Here is a 17,451-nt window from a genome sequence, read left to right as displayed (position 1 = left end):
CCTAAAGCCAGCAAAAACATGTGGATGGCTCTGAATCCTGAGCTTCTCACTATACTACCATGGGGAGGATAATTCTTACCCCTTCTAACTCTGGCACATCCTCAGAGTTAGCTGCACTTTCTCCAGTACCCTGGATTTATTTGCTTCCTATCACAACATACTGTACAGATTTTATTTAGAGATCTTTCTCGCCTACCAGCTTCTGAATACTTGGGAGTTCTGGAACCATGAATCTATTTTTAGTATCCTTACAGCCTAGAGTAGGTGCCAAACAAATACTCAAATGAATGAATAAAACTCCAACACACACCTACACACACCCACTCACAGAGAGGCACATGCACAGGAAACTACTGAACCCTGTAAATGACATGTCCAGGTAATGCCTACATAAGAGAACTAGACCAAACAGGACCCAGTATTTTTCACTCAATTGCTACATCAATGAGGTCCTTTTTCGGATCAAGTGGGTGTTTCAGAAGAGAGTGAATAGTTCAGACTCATTACATTTAGAAATATAATGCATTAATTGTAGACCATAGGATATTCCAGGTTATTTCAAATGACCCCAAACTTCAACTCCTGATTCCTTCTGATCATCTTAAGGAGACAAAAATCCACATTTGCATTTCTTTACTGACCAGAGCTCAACAGGAATTAAACAAACAAAACTCAACAAAACCCCTAACATAAAAAGATTGGAGGTCTATTATACAGTGCATCAACGGTAATTGTTAGCCTGCTTTTATATGTTATATGCCATCTCCATGTGTTTTTGAAGTTTACACCATGAGCATGGGTTCTAAGAAGTTAAGCTTGATAGAAATCATCTCTTCAAAAATAATTCCATCCTTGGTGCACTGAGCTTAGCTAGTAGATGTTTGTCACCACGGAGCCATATCCTAGCTATATCCTGTGTTACTATGGAAGAGGGTATTAAGGCCTAAGAAGAGAAGAATAAAGGATCTTCTTATTTGGAGCAGAACACTGCTCAGTTGTGAGGCAGTAGGATGTGTGTTACTCTCTTGGTGAGGAAGTGTAGGATTGGAAAAGCTCTGGACTCTGCCCTTGCCATTCCAGATAGTGTAGGAATGGGCTTCGTACTGGGATGGGCCTGGGAGGTAGGCAGGAGCAATGAGGGGCAGACCAACTTCCAGGCTTATGGTAAGAAGGATGTGAGGGGTGGTACGGCCCAACGTAGAGACAATTTATCATCTTAGGTGCTATCTAGATTTTCTTAAATACCCGATTCAGACACTTAAGAGTTCTTTAATTTCTTCTTCAAAATGAAAACAGTCAAACTTTCATTTTGGCTATTTAATAATGGTAGTTTTGTCCTCTCTACTTGGAGGGCTAACAAACTTGGTCTCCACTTTTACAATTTCAAAGGTAAAAAAACCAAGAGGAATAGTTTGTGAATGCAAAAATTATATGAAACTTAAATTTTAGTGTCTCTAAGTTTTTATAAGAACACAACCACTTTCATGGTTTGTACATTGTATTAGCTCTTACACACTGTTAACACTCGCCTAACAAAGGATAGGTGAATGAATATTTTCCTTATTAGTGTAATCACGTATTCTCAAATTAGGATCTTTGATTCAAATTCCATCAGTGTTTTCAATAATAAACAGATACGGTATTTCATGTCAAATACTTTATGTCCTGGGCAGTAAGAGGAAATCAGTGACTCTCCCAAAGGCTCATCTAATTTTATCAGATTTTAAAAATTATCTTCTCGGTCTTTATTGTCACTAAAAAAGTATAGTCATGACCAAAGGTAACCTATGATGGATGAGAGTCAGGACGGAGGAAGATTCAGGAATGGCTCTCCACTTCACCTGGTGACTCAAAGCAATGATTCTACACAATCATGAAGTCCTGCCCCAGCCCCAACTCCTTCAAATACAGTTGTGCTAAAATGGCCACTGGGAATAATGATGTGTTACAACATGGGAAGGATGAGAAAGTAGAAGCTTAGTGAATTTTCCTTAAATTTATTTGAATTAGAATTCTTCAAATGTGTTATTCCAAACTCTTTTCCCTGAAAAGAAGTCTACCCACGTTCTTTGCTCCTTTTGTCAAACCTACAAGTATACATACAACCTCTCTTGACAAATCTTTCAACTGTGGTTTAAATTTAATTTAAATTAACTTTAAACTGAGAAAATAAATGTTCTCTGTCAGAGATGTTTTGAATAACAATTCTAAGATGGGCATTTTAAAGGGGGGGAAGGGCAGAGAAATAAACTGTAGCAAAGATTTATCTCTAAGTCCACAACTGTGGAGCAGGGAAACAGTGCAAACTTGGAAAAGTAATCACTAGGCATGATCAAGGGTAACAAGTGATCATGAAAAATAGGGAAGAGGCTTCAGAAACACAAACAGTGAATATTTCCCTACTCCATCAATAAAACCAGTGAGAATAATACATAAACTTATAAGCTATAGGGGCCTAATTGATGAATAAATGCATATAAATGAATGAAGCCTTTTCCACAGAGGGAGAGGAGAGGGAAGATATATATTAGAAAACAGTAAATATAATTAACTGAGCATAAATGACTTTTCCTTAAATTTTTCCATATAAAAATATATACTTTCCTTTTACTATCTGAAAATCTGTTTGTTTTTTTTTTGAGGCAAACTCTCACTTGTCACCCTCAGTAGAGTGTTGTGACGTCACAGCTCACAGCAATCTCAAACTCTTGGTCTCAAGTGATTCTCTTGCCTCAGCCTCCCCAGTAGCTGGGGCTACAGGTACCCACCAGAATGGCCGGCTATATTTAGAGATAGGGTCTCACACCCCTGAGCTCAGACAATCCTCATCCTCCCAGAGTGCTAGGATTATAGGCATGAGCCACCACGCCTGGCCCTATCTAAAAATCTTGTGCAAAAGATTCTTTACTCTCCTTGCCTTATTAATAAAAATGGAGTTTAGGCATTCTCTCTTCATGCTTAAAAAAAAAAAGAGAGAAAGTAAGAAAAAGAAAACAAGATGTTCGAGTCTCTCTTGAGAGTTAGAAGCAGAGGTATAGGGTTTGGGGGAGTGAAGATGGTGATTGTGACCATGCAGAGAACTGACTTCTGCCCCTCTTTCAAGACAGATCTAGGTTTTGATTATACCCACAAAGTGCCTAGTATTTCATTTAAAAAATTCAACAAATTAATAAATGTTCTCTTTGCACTAGTCAAATTTTAGAAATGGATACAAAAAATCATAGTAAGTACTGTCTTGGGTCCCGTTGCATATTGCATTTTATGCTTGAGCATTGAAAGAATTTACAGGGTACAATTATCTTATAGACACACTAAGATAACAGGAAAAAACTCATGATTGGAGTGAAAAACTAATTAAAATGACAAATATGTTTGTTGCCTATCTGGTGGTATATGTAAACAGGCCCTGGAAGGCTATAATGGGGAACAGAATCTTCCATTTTGTCTTCTTTCCTTTAAAACTTGCTAGAGAATAGCTAATTGAATTTTAAAGAGTCAACAGCAAGGACAGAATGGCAAGTGAATTTTCCATAAAAATGTTCCTATGGTAAGAGTTGGTTTGGACAGTTAAAGGGATTCAGATGCCTCAAATGAGGCTGCACCTTGATGATCGTGGTGACTATAAACATAATTTCCATTCATTTCTTCAGATACAGTAAATTCGCCTTAGATTTAAATGAATTAGAATTCTGCGAATGTGTTATTCAAAACTGTTTTCCCTGGAATGAAGCTACCCACCTTCTCCGCTCCTTTTGTCAAACCTACAAGTATACATATAATCTCTCTTGACAAAATCTTTGAAAATGCATTTCATATTTTTCAAAACAACCTCAAGTTTTGACTCCACTGTCAGTTTTTCAAAAATTTTTGGTTGCTTATATCAATCCTACGAAATAGTGAAATTATAGAAAAAGGTATGGTGTATTTCTTTACCAATAGGTCTTAGTGAATGATTTTTTTTTTTTTTTCAATTGAGACATAAAGTTGTTTTGGGGTAAGAAAAATCAAAGGCCCCTAGTTGGGTGATCTGTGGCCAGCTGTGTGATACCATGGCACTCTCTTTGAGGTATAGTTTATTAAATTCTAGGTCTTCCATTCTAAAGTAATGGTCTCTATATCCCATGACAAATTCTTAGGCTATTTCAAGTTTCTGTATTTTAAAAAAAGAATATGACCATTTTCAGCACAATCTGTCCTTCTTTGGTTCTGTAAAAAACCTGCACTATGAAAACTTCTGAAAAAGGAACATGTTAACCAAAACTAATAGCAAGAGCTTCTATTTTTTTTTTAAGTGAAGTAGTCCTCTAAAGATTAAAAAAGAGACCCCCCTCCACCAAAGAAGAATTTATTAATTTTTCATTCTAAAAACTCCTTGGAGTTCATTTTAAATATAACTTTATATGGATACGTAGCCAACATGTATGTGGGTGTGTATTTACAGGTATTTTTTAAATAGATTAAGTGTCCTAGGAAAATAAAAACTCACATTAGGGTTTTTTTCTTGAAACCATCAACAAACTGATGTATTATAAAAATGGCTGTGCCTTTTAGTTTTGGTTAAAGAAAAGGATTAAGAGCCACTAAATGCATTTCCATGACATTTACCCAGCAGAAGGCATAATAAAGTCTAAAGAAAACACCAGGTATTGAATGGAGTCCCGAAACCTATGAAAGAAAAATAACTTTTTCAGGTACCTCCCAGCTCACCATGTGAAATGCTGAAAGGTAAGTGTGTACAGAGACAAAAGACTGTGCCCTTTCACATTAAAATGACGTGTGAGCAACGCACAGAGAGGAATGTGCAGTTTGAAAAAAACCTGTGTTAAACAAAACACCCATGTTCTCACCGGCTTCTATTATTTTCTCAAGCAACTGAAAAGGAACACCTTTTGCAACAGGAAGCACAGGCATTTTCTTAGGTTCAGAAGTGCATTTCTGAAATGTGTCCCTGTTTAACTTTTATAAAGTTACAGGGCCCCAGACACTGACAAATGAGCTTCATTACATTCAAGGCTCAACATATTTGCTGTGACAATCTGTTTCACTTGAGGAATGGTATTTGCATATGAGGAAAAAAACAGAATCGAGATTCCTATCTTGTCTTTCTGGTTTTTGTTACAGTAGTTCATAAAAGTTCATAGAATTTTAGATCCGAAAGAAAATTAGGTACTTTGAAGAGGAGGAAACAGCCATCCACAGGCCAAGAAAGAGCTGGGATTATAAGGCCCCCTGACCTGTCTGTGGATATAGACCAGGCTGCTTTCCCTCTCCATGGACTAAGGGGGTATAAAATACCCCAGGCTTTGAAATCAGGCAGAATGCATGGCCCAGTTACCTGTTTGAAAATGGATCCATGCTAAGGAGCTCAGCTCTCTGAAACAGTTACCTCATCTGTAAAATGGGAATACTTACCTATACCTATAGCACTGTTGAGAAACTCAAAAATACACATGTCTCTGCCTGGCCAATGACGGGCACTCAGTAGATGATAGTTAATTCTATAGTCATGATAGTCAAGACTTTTCTGGTTTTGAAAAGAAATGTTAATAAAACAAAGCTCGAAATGGCTCCTGATTTTCCTAACATTTTAAGTATAAAACTTTAGAGGCCAAGCACACCATCTGTTGTATTTTATAACTTTGATCCATTTGGTCTTGCCATTCTATCAAGTAAGTAATCAATATGCTAGTCTCTGGCCCACTGACTTGTCTGGACTGAATTAATCACCTATATTTTTCACTATGGATAATAAAGACCAAGGGGAACTACCTTCCTTCTTCCTCATGCAATTCTATAATGAATATCTTTGATAAAATAATGTTCACTAAAGCATATAGCACTTACCATGTACCACACTCTGCTCAAAGAGCCTTAGGGGATATTAACTCATGTAAGTTGGACATTCTCCTAATAAAATAATTGCAACAAGTAACCCCACTTCACCCAGAGTTATCCAGTCAGTATGTGTCTTAACCACAACTCATATTGCTTCCCAACATTTTAAATTACTGCTGTAATTAGCCAGGCGATCTGGTCAGGACCAGACAAGCAGACTGAGATCGTGAATTACCACTCACAGGACAGAACTTCAATAAAAATGAACTAAAATATCCTATAATAAAAGTGTACTTTATTGAAAGTAACAAGTTCAAGGTCAAAAGATAACATTTTATTTGGCTGTTCTGAGTTTCTATTTCCATGTAGGGACAACATTTATTTTCCTATGGGTCTGGTTACTTTTTCCTCATTTTCTCCTGCAGAGACTTCTTCCTTCACCTGTCACATAAGCATTTCCCAATATTTTGACTTGAACTTCTCACCTGCGTATCTTCCTCTTGGCTCCTATGGCTTTCATGCAACTTTCCAGGGAAAAAAAGTAGTAAGGATCCACACTTAAGCACCAGAGGGTGGTACAGGACATTTTGAACAGGAGGTTTGAAGGTACCCTCAACACATGACCAAAACTTACCCAGCACATAGCACCGAAGCATGACATGTTCTTCCTGTTTTGCTCGGCTGCTGGAGAGATTTCTCGAACACTTCCCTCTGTGTTCCCCACCTGCCCCACCCTGGTAATTACACCTGCCAATTCTGCCTTCCAAAAATCTATCTCGCTCTCCTCCCAGTTCCTTCTACTCATCCTTAGGTTCTTGCCAGCTTTCACCAGCGGTGTTTTACACCCTCTCCAATTTATTGTCCACACTGTACTGAAAGAAAACCTTCCGGAAGACAATCTGATCATGTCAGTCCTCAGCCCCACAGTTCCCTGGGCACGCCTGCATTAAAACTCTCTTGGGGCTGAGAATGGCTTTGAGCTTTCTTCATCACTGTAGCCCTTGGGCCTAACACAGTGTTCTGCACTAATGAATACTTGATATTCAATGAGTAAAATGATTTATTCAAATATTTCCTATTCCTTAGAAATACAACATACAAGAGTCAACACAGAAGTCATCTATTTTCTGAGCTCGTTTATTGCTTGTACTCTGGACATTCTACCATGTTTTCTAGTTGAAAGAATTATGTATTTTTAAAAAGAAAATCAGGATTGAGAGTTTTCATTTAAAACCGGTGCCACTTATAATTCTAGTTTGCATCTTGATGTCTTATTTTAAACCTTTAAAACGAATAGTTTGATATGAGATTGACTCTTGTTTTTTTGTCACTCACATGAGCATTAATTATTTTAATCCTTAAAATGATAGATTTACTTTATAAATCTTTTCCATTTTTAGTTGTGAAGATTTTTGAATGAATTATCTTGAACATGAATAAATATTATCTTTTACATATTCTTTAAAGGTGAATATATTTTATGTTAAAATATAGTTCCTTATTAACTTCACCCACTCCATGAAAATCACAAATTTTTACATTAGTAGAAGATAATTTTGCCACCTGGGACAAGATGACCAAGGATCAAAATCCAGTTATTCTTAGGCACAGCATAAAAAAGCATGAAGGCTCGAGATGTAATTACTCCACACCCTCTTTTTTAGCCCAGCTTTGATGGCATGGAAACAACAAAGCCAAAAGCAAAAGAAAGAGAACAGGGTTATGAAGACCCTGCAAACCTTCTGTGGCATTTTTAACTTTTCACTGTCTCTGATGATTCATGCACTACTATCAACAGAATTAAGCAACAAAACTCATTTCTTTCTTTACCTGACGTAATCATTGATAGGCAGTCTTAGAACACCCAACTGAAAGTGTGAACAAAGACTGACTTGTTTTTAAAATAAATATTAAGTAAAACTTTTAAAAAGAAATTTAACCCAGTACGTACACAATGGGCACCTAGATTCAGACCATCGCGAATCTCAGGTAGATGTGTTTCTCAACAGCAACTGTCTATGATAGGTTAAAATAGCTCTCTGCCCATTAACAAAACAGGGGCAACACTTTCCTAGCATCTGGTTACCAATCTGGAGTTTTCAGTTTCCTCGTTAAAGGTGGAAAATTAAGACATGCTTGTATTTTTTTGTTTGTTTGTTTTCTTTTGAGACATAGTCTCACTTTGCCACCCTCAGCAGAATGCCGTGGAGTCCTGGCTCACAGCAACCTCAGCAACCTCAAACTCTTGGGCTCAAAAGATCCTCTTGCCTCAGCTTCCCGAGTAGCTGGGACTATAGGAGCCTGCCACCAATGCTCAGCTATTTTTAGAGATGGGTTATCAGTGTTGCCCAGGATGGTTTTGAACTCCTGAGCTCAAGCAATCCACCAGCCTTGGCCTCCCAGAGGGCTGGGATTATAGGCGTGAGCCAAGGACATGCTTGTTTGCAGAGGTAGGCGATGCTCACTGGGTTCCTCTAGGCAGGACCAATACCCCATCAGTGCTGCCCCAGCAACTTGCGTGGACCTCACACGTGGCTTTCCTACGGTGTGTTATTTTACATGGTGGTTATGTGTGGGCCTGGCGGTCTCCCCCGTCTGCTTTAGGACTCTATGCTGTCTTCCTTTGTGTATTACTATTCAAAGAGTTGGGTGCTCAACAAGTCCTCAAGGCGGCCTATTGCATTTTGTTTCATGATTAATGCTTCTAATCCATGTCTCATCACTGGCTTCTAACAAATAAAATTTTACTAGACTGGGGAGATAGAACAGTTAACATTAATGAAAAATCTTAAAAATAGACCACTGAAGTTATCTTGCTGTTTTGTTATGTCACTGTCCCTGAACGGCCAAAGCTAATCAGGCAGGTGCTGCCAGGCAGACATGAACGGAAAGAGCTGAGACTGGCAGGTTCATCGGCAAACTTGTCTGAGACCAGGTGTGATGACAGGCTCTGAGCACTGATCTTCAACTCGTTAAAATTTATTTTCTTTTATTTTCATTAATAAAATTACTTTCATTAATGTTCTTCACTCTTCCACATAATTTAAGTGTGCTGTGGAAGTTTCACTATAGGTTTGAGTGTGCCATGAACTTAAAAAGATCGAAAAACACTGCTCTGGAGAAACCAGAGTTTCAATCCCAGTTCCTCTGCTTTTCCGATCCTTGCCCATGGACAGGTGCTCTGCCCTCACTCCTCTTCCCAGGGATTTACATATGCCATGAAAATATGCAAAGCGCTCACAGAGCTGCCTAGGACACTGCAGGTCCCTCCGGCCTGGGAGCATGTCTGTTAACAGCACACTGCGTGCCTGATTCCCAACCAACACACGCTAGGCTTCCTCCAAGTCCTCCTTTCCCCACCCTCCTGTCCTCTCAGGTGCTGCGCCCTGCTGTTTCTACTGCTTCATTATTTCCCGTCATTACCCTTCATATCTGCCATTAAACTGCTGCAACGGGGAAATGTACCAAGTGTTCCAGGGTGATAGAGGATGGGCCTTCTTCCTGCCTGGGAAAGGAGAGTAATCAGAAAGCTTCACATGGTGACAGAAGCTTACTGAGTGAAGAAGTAGAAAGGAGGCTACTAGGCAGACCATGTTGGGGAAGGCGGAGAACGTACGAGCGAGTCCCCAGACACACTTGGAGACGCATTCATGTGCATGCTTGAGGAATAGGGTGAAACCGGGATGGGGACGGCAAACGAGGCTGAACAAGTGAACAGCGGGCAGCTGCCTTGCACGCCCAGCTTAGGAAGGTATCCCCAAGGGCCCTGGCCGTAGTGGATGGCAAACACTGTGGTTTCCTTTGTCATTTCACTTGTACCACTGCATGTCTGCCAAACTTTGCTGCAGCTACTCATGTGAGTTTTACTTAGGACAAATACTAAAAGTTTTACTATGGACAAATACACTTAAAATGGGAGCGATGCTTTTTTCTACCTTAATAAAAACGTCTATAGTGCCACAGATATAGAAAGTGCTCCAAAAAATATTTATAGGGTGGAATTTGTCTGCGAATGGGACCTTTCGAGTGGAGGACTCCTATGTTTTACTAAGTATTCAAAATATATTCAAGAAAAGATTGCTTATACTATCATTTATCAAAAGGATGATGGAAGGGCTTATTAAAAAAGTTTTACCTCAAATTTTCTAAATTATATGCATTTTAAACTGAGTAGAGCCTGAAGTAAAAAGGTTATAATAATTAAAGCTCACGGTGATAAGTGTATATTAAATTGTCCAGACCTTTCTAATTTGAAGCTATTGCTCACGAAAAACCTGTCTGTAGCTGTATCTGTACATGCATCATTTCAATGCAACAAATAACTCAAGTCCCTGTGATGTGTTTGTTACTGTATTTATTTGGGATATATAACTGAGCCCCCCCTCCCCCCGTGCTAATTCTACATTTATGAGACTTGCTACATTTATGTTCCAAGGTGAAAAACAAAATTTGAGATTCATACAAGTTAAATAGCTTGTCTGAGTTAGGGTCCAAAGACAGATTCGATCTTTTATCTCTTGACTTCAAATTCAGTGGTGTTTTTGATTTCTTCATTTCTTAGTAGTTAGCAATATAGTTCATATCTGTGAGCTATATGATCTGGGCTTATGAACAATTTACTAGGAGAGGATTTTTTTCCCTGAAAAACACGTTTTCTCTGAAACAATTTGTTATGTTGGCATCACTGAACCCTATGCCTTATCCAACAACAAATCTAGAGAGAAGCTCTGAAATGCAGATTTATAAGCAACGAGTTAGTGAATACAGATGTGAAATTAAGAACAGTAGCACCCCACTTCTCTGAAGTTCAGATGGAGCCACCACAAGCACCTATGAACGAGAGGCCATCAGGATGCTTGGTTGTCACAAGGCCCAGGATTGTCTTTGTAGGACTATCCTCAAACCACTTCAGAATCGCATCCAGTAAAAGATATCCGTGTAGAAGCATGAGGTACGGAAACAGCAAAGAGAAGCGAAGCGGCAAGTGAAAGTGTTAACACATACAAAATTTGCAGCCAACGAGGGCTGCTGTGTGTGGAGATGTGTGTGAAAATGTGTCTGTGGATATTTCAAACATACAATCAATGTTACTTGTAGTACTTGGTATTAATGACAGAGCCTCTACTCATAAGGAGAAGAGTTATTAAATAATGTGCAGTTTCCTTCATTCATGAGGGTGGAGGGAGTATACTTTGGAAGCTGTTACGTCAGAATTGGTAAATATTTTGAAGCATCCATATGAGTAAACTTCCTTTACGGGCACAATTCAGATATGAATAATTCATTAGGAATGTGACTGCCTTAAATGTACTAATTTTTAAAATTAGAGGTGTATAGCTTTCATATGAGTTCAAATGAGTATCATACAAGATTGGCTAGTGAACCTCACTGATTTATTATAAGAGAGCCAAAAGGAGCAATTTGGAATATAAAATATTACCAGGTTTATTTAAAACTGCATTATTCTTAAAAGATGCAGTTACATTTTTAGAAAATGTGGTTTTAAATTTACTTTATTTTGCCTTTTTATTCATCATTAAATTGTATTATTATGCAGCACAGCGATAATCCTGTTTCATTTTAATGTTGTGTCATATACGGTGAGAGAGTTCTAGTTTCTTCTTTTTCAGTCCCTGGGCTAAACCAGACCCAACATCTGGTTCTAGTGCACCATCTAGTGGCTGTAGAAATCACTGATGTCTGACTGTTAATTTGCTCGTACTGCATTTTAGAATGACGAGTTTTTTTTTTTTTTTTTTTAGAAAATAGAATTCTAAACAGCAATATCAAAGTCATGACATTATTTTCTTCTAAAACTCAAATTTAAATGATTCAGTAAACAATATAATTCTTAAAATGAAGGAGTCCATAGTACATAGGTACAGCACAGATTTAAATGATTGCATTAATTTAAATATACTGCACACTTAAACACATTACACAGTTTCACATACAGGAGACCCACAAGTTAGATTGGTGTCTATGAACAACATATTTGCTGACAATAAAGGGCGTGTGATTGCTGAAATACAATTTTTCCTCCTTTTTTCATGCTTAAGTGATTTAGCATATTCACGTGTTAGTAAGGTCATTTGAAAATACTTGGGCACATCTTCTTGTTACTATCTAAACTGTACATTCATGAAAATACACGTAATTACTTTTAAATTTGAAAAGGCACTTTTTAGCATTTCTTGTCTTTTACTCTAAATTTCTTGTAATATCTAGAATACGCTTCTTTCACATTCCCACAAATAAGTTTAAATTGCTGCTGACGTAGTGAATAAAGAGATGCCTGATCAGGTGCTAATGAAGCACATGAGATCAAGTATTTCATTGACGTGACCTCCTCCCAGAGTTTTTCACTGCTGCTTGCTCCTCTCCCATAGCGTGTGTGGCTCTCATAATCCATCTGCTATAATCCCAAACTCTACACTCATTAGTAATGGTCACACGCAAGTCACTTACTCAATATGCCTGAAGCAAAGGTAAGGCCAAGAAGATAGCTATTACAGGCATATAATCCAACCCCAGTCCCTAAAACTGGTGTTTATATTATTTTGAACACTAAGTTATATTATAAAATCTTGTGTATAATTATAAATCAAAATGGGCTCATTTTGAACCAGTTACAGCCAATCAGTCAAACTTCATTCATTTTTTCTTTTTAAAACTAATATTGTTTGACTGATAGTCCAGGAGCTGATGCCTGCACACAGTAACTCACTCTCTGCTAGGCGAGTGAATGATTTGACATCGCTTGGTTTTGGCCAGTAATTTCAAAGGACATTTTGATGGAGCTATGGGACAGAGAAATGTAGGCCAAAGGCTGGATAATTTGGCAGGTACTTGGCTGCTGTTTAAAGGATTAAGATCCCCCTGAATGGAGGTCTCTAGGACCCTGTCTCAGCGTTTTTTCCTTGAACTTGTTCTATTCAATAAATTCATCAATTACTTGGCAAAGATGGAAACACTGAAGAAGAGAATGAGAATACTAAAAGCAAGGTGGGTGGGAGTTTCAAATGATCTCAATTTATTAGAATAATGGACCCAAATCAAAAATTTAGATATATACAGTATAATTCCTTTTCCAAACTTGAAAAAGTATATGTGACCCTCAGAAAAATGATTCTGTTCTGTATCACCAGCTTCTGCCTAAAGATTTCCAGTAACAGAGAACACGCTGCATGCAGAGGAAGCCATCACCCCGTCCCGCCATCCAGTTGGAGGCACAGCTCCAAATACACATATAATTTGGCATGTTTAGGTTTAAAAGAAATGAGTTACAGATACAGGGGATAGGCAAGGTCTAGCTGTCAATAGTTCTTGATTAAGATGACTTAATAGAAATCACTTGCTAAGTGACTTAACATTATTTTTTATGTGCAGGCATACCTCATTTTGTTGAACTGCACTTTATTCCACTTGCATTGTGTATAAATTGAAGGTCTGTGGAAACTCTGAGTTAAGAAAGTCTACTGGTGCCATTTTTGCAACACCACATGCTCATTTCACGTCTCAGTATCACATTTTTGTAATTCTTAAAATATTTCAAACTTATTCATTATTATTACATCTTTTATGGTGATCCATGAGCAGTGATCTATGATGTTACTATTGTAATGGTTTTGGGTTCCACACGGCACCTCTGAACTGCTGACTGACGAGCTGCTGCTCTCTCTCCCTCTCCGTGAGCCTCTCTCTTCCCTGAGACACAACATTATTGAAATCAGGCCCATTAATAACCCTACGATGGTTGCCAAATGTTCAAGGGAAAGGAAAAGAGTTGTACATCTCTCACTTTAAATAAAAAACTAGATGATTAAGCTCAGTTTGAAAGCCGAGAGAGAGGCTGAAAGATAGGTTTCTTGCAATAGCCAAGTGGTAAATATAAAGGACAATTTCCTGAAGGAAATTAAAAATGTTACTCCTATAAACATGTGAACGGTAAGAAAGTGGAACAGCTTAATTGCTGATGTGTAGAAAATTTTGGTTCTTTGGACAGATCAAACCAGACACAACATTCCCATAAGCCAAAGTCTAATCCACGACAAGGCCCGACTGCTCTTCAATTCTATGAAGCTGGAGAGAGGTGAGGAAGCTTTAGTAGAAAAGTTTGAAGCTAGCAGATGTTGGTTCATGAGGTTTAAGGAAAGCAGCCATCTTCATCACGTGAAAGTGCAAGGTGAGGCAGCAAGTGCTGATTAGGAAGTTATCCAGAAGACCCAGCCAAGATAATTGATGAGTGTGATTAAACTAAATGACAGGTTTTCACTGTAGACGAAACAACCTTCTTTTGGAAGAAGATGTCTTGTAAGATAGTCATAGTTAGGAGAAGCTTTCAAAACTTCAAAGGACAGCCTGATTCTTTTTGTTACAGGATAACATAGCTGGTGATTTAGAGTTGAAGCCAATGCTCAGTTACCACTCTGAAAATCCTAGATCGTCTAAGAACTGTGCTAAATATACTCTATGATCTACAAATGGTACAACAAAACCTGGATGGCAGCACATCTGTTAACAGCATGGTTCACTGAGTATTTTTAAGCCCATTTTTGAGACTGACTATTCAGAAAAAAAGACTCCTTACAAAATATTACTCATTGACAATGCACCTGTTCACCCTACAGCTTTGATGGAGCTGTACAAAAAGATCAATATTGTTTTCAATGTTGCCTGCTAACACAACATTCAACTTGCAGTCCATGAATCAAGAGTTTATTTCTACTTTTCAGTCTTATGATTGAAGAAATACGTTTCATAGGGCTGAGCTGCCATGGAGAGTGATTCCTCAGATGCATCTGGGAAAAGCAAGTTAAAACCATTCTGGAAAAGATTCACCATTCTAGGTGTCACTGAAGACATGATTTGTGGGGAGAGGTCAAAATATCAACATTGACAGGAGTTTGGGAGAAGGTTCTTTAACCCTCATGGATGACTTGGAGGAGTTCAAGACATCAGTGGGGGAAGGAACTAAAGATGTAGTAGAAATGGCAAGAGAACTCAAATTAGAAGTGGGGACTAAATCGCTACAATTTCACGATAAAACTTGAACGGGGAAGAAGTTGTTTCATATGGGTGAGTTTTAAAAAGTGGCTCCTTGAGATGAGATCTGCTCTTGATGAAGATGCTCTAAGCACTGTTGAAAGGACAACAAAGGATTCGAATACTGTATAGACCTGGTTGATAAAGCAACAGCAGTGTTTGAGAGGACTGACTCAATTTTGAAAGAACGCTACTGTGGATAAAATGCTATCAAACACCCTTTCATGCAGAGAGAAATCGTTTGTGAAAGCAAGAGTCCATTGATGGAGCAAACTTAACTTCTGTCTTATTTAAAGAGATTGTCAACCTTCAGCAACTACCACCCTGATCAGTCAACAGCCATTAACACTGAGGTAAGACCCTTCATCAGCAAGGTTATGATTCACTGAAGGCTTGGATGATAGCTAGCATCTTTTAACAATAAAGTACTTTTTAAAGTAAGGTATATACATTTTTTAAAGATGGTTTAGTGTTAACATAAATGCTATGTGCACTGAGAAAATAAAAAATTTGTATGACTTACTTTATTGTGGTATTTATTTTATTGTGATAGTCTGAATTTGAACCTGTAATTCCAGGCCTGTGTGTGTTGAAAGTCCATTCACAGGATCTTTTCCTTCAATTTGTAGTGTGCAAATTTTAAGAGACACAGTGAAAAGTTGGAGTGTATTTAGGAAGACCTGGCTGAGAGCTGGAGGTGTCTAACTTAGAGAGATGAAGATGCTATTTGGTCTATGACAACGCTGAGAGGAATACAAGAGCCAGTTGAGGAAAGGACAGTGTGATGATCAGAGCCACCCCATTAAAACAAGAATGCTCCAATACCCAAACAGCGCTGGAGGGGACAATTCAACAGTGCAGGAGCAGCTGAGGACGCTGTCATCAAATTTCACTCAACTTGTCTTGCAGGAGAATAAGCTGTCACTCAAAGTGTCTAAGGAGAGGTAGGAAACTACTCCTGGGGAAACAATATTCAGCCAGAGGTTGCTCTTGTGCAAAAAACAAAAGAATAACAACAACAACCTTCAGATTTTTGTGAGATCAAATAAAAAAATAATACATGTAAGTGTGCAGAAAACTGCATAGCAGTGACTCATTGCAAGACTAAAAGATGGCATGCCAAGGGTTCCCTAATCAGGAACATACTAGACTCTGACAAGTGACATCTATTCTGAACTCGGGAGCCCATGATTTCATCTTCTTCATAAGCTAAGCTCGTTAATTCTGTTTCAGCATCAAGGTTTATATTGTTTTGAATTATAATGTAGAAACGATGTCTCCTCTTCTCTCATGGTGTTTTGTTAACACCTGTAAGATGCAATCCTATGATGGCACAGAGTTAAATCCTTTAATAGTACCTGACTAAAAATTTTCCTCTCTTTGACTGTTCATCTCTTGGATAAAAGGAATAGAGGTGAGCTGTCTGTGAGGAAATGAGGCTAATATATATTCCAGAAAGCTCAAGGAGAATAGGAATAACGCAAAATCTGTGATGATTCACTGCAGAAAGGTCACTTATTTTTAACAGAAATGCTCCCACAAAAAGTCAGTAATGTGAACTAATCACACTCCCTGCTATGATTTCTGCTCACTTATTTCTTGATAGGATAGAATATGCTTCGTCAATTTCCATGTCTTTACACTCATTTTTTGTCTTAACAATGAAACTGATTTTAAAACAGTGCCAAAGAAACCGATAAAAACTTTCCATGGGGAACTCTGAGTCCATGAAGAGGAAAGAAGGTGGGAATTAAGTAGAAAAGAGAAACAAATTGGTAGCAGAGAACAAACATGAAAGAGACAATTTAAAACATGTGTTGCCCTAAACCTCTTAGAAATAGTAGAAGTGGCTCGGTGCCTGTGGCTCAAGCAGCTAAGGCGCCAGCCACATACACCTGAGCTGGTGGGTTCAAATCCAGCCCGGGCCCACCAAACGACGACAGCTACAACCAAAAAATAGCCAGGTGTTGTGGCAGGCGCCTGTAGTCCCAGCTACTTGGGAGGCGGAGGCAAGAGAATTGCTTGAGCCCAGGAGTTGGAGGTTGCTGTGAGCTGTGATGCCACAGCACTCTACCCAGGGTGACAGCTTGAGGCTCTGTCTCAAAAAAAAAAAAAAAACCAGAAAGAAAGAAATAGTAGAAGTATAACATGTTAAACGAGCGAAAGTAAACCTCAGATTCTCTAATGCTTTCTTACTTAGGTAAAAGCATCCTATATCATAATGTCACTGCAGAAAAAAAAAGGCCCAGCTTCAAAATTCAGAGTCATGACTCTGAAAAGTATCTTTGGAATAGTTCGTGACTTTTTTTTTTGTGAAAGATGACATGTTTGCCCTACTATTATAAGAGCTAAATTAATGGCAAAGAATGTCAATTTCAATAATTTTGCCACCTAAGCTGGGAAGCAGTTTACATAGTGTGGTTATATTCATGTGATGAGCTGGGAATCTGTTCCCCTTAAAAGTTTCTAGGTCGAGGGAAACATTGTCCAGGACAGACACAGGACTGGGCTTGCTTGCTCTGTGGGAGGTTTACTAAGAATATGTGTGAGTTTTCCTGCTCTGTCTGTTTC

At 38.4% G+C, this 17,451-nt stretch overlaps 1 protein-coding gene across 6 annotated transcripts in view; it reads right to left on the bottom strand.

Annotated features, from left to right (window-relative positions):
* The window catches only part of KLF12 (KLF transcription factor 12), a 490,726-nt gene that overhangs the window by 10,550 nt on the left and 462,725 nt on the right, over nt 1-17,451 (bottom strand). The window lies entirely within an intron of this gene.

Source organism: Nycticebus coucang, chromosome 15 (genome assembly GCF_027406575.1).
Source record: "Nycticebus coucang isolate mNycCou1 chromosome 15, mNycCou1.pri, whole genome shotgun sequence".
Taxonomy (NCBI): Eukaryota; Metazoa; Chordata; class Mammalia; order Primates; family Lorisidae; genus Nycticebus; species Nycticebus coucang.
The sequence above is the reverse complement of the archived record's forward strand: the minus strand, read 5'-3'. Positions and strand labels throughout refer to the sequence as shown.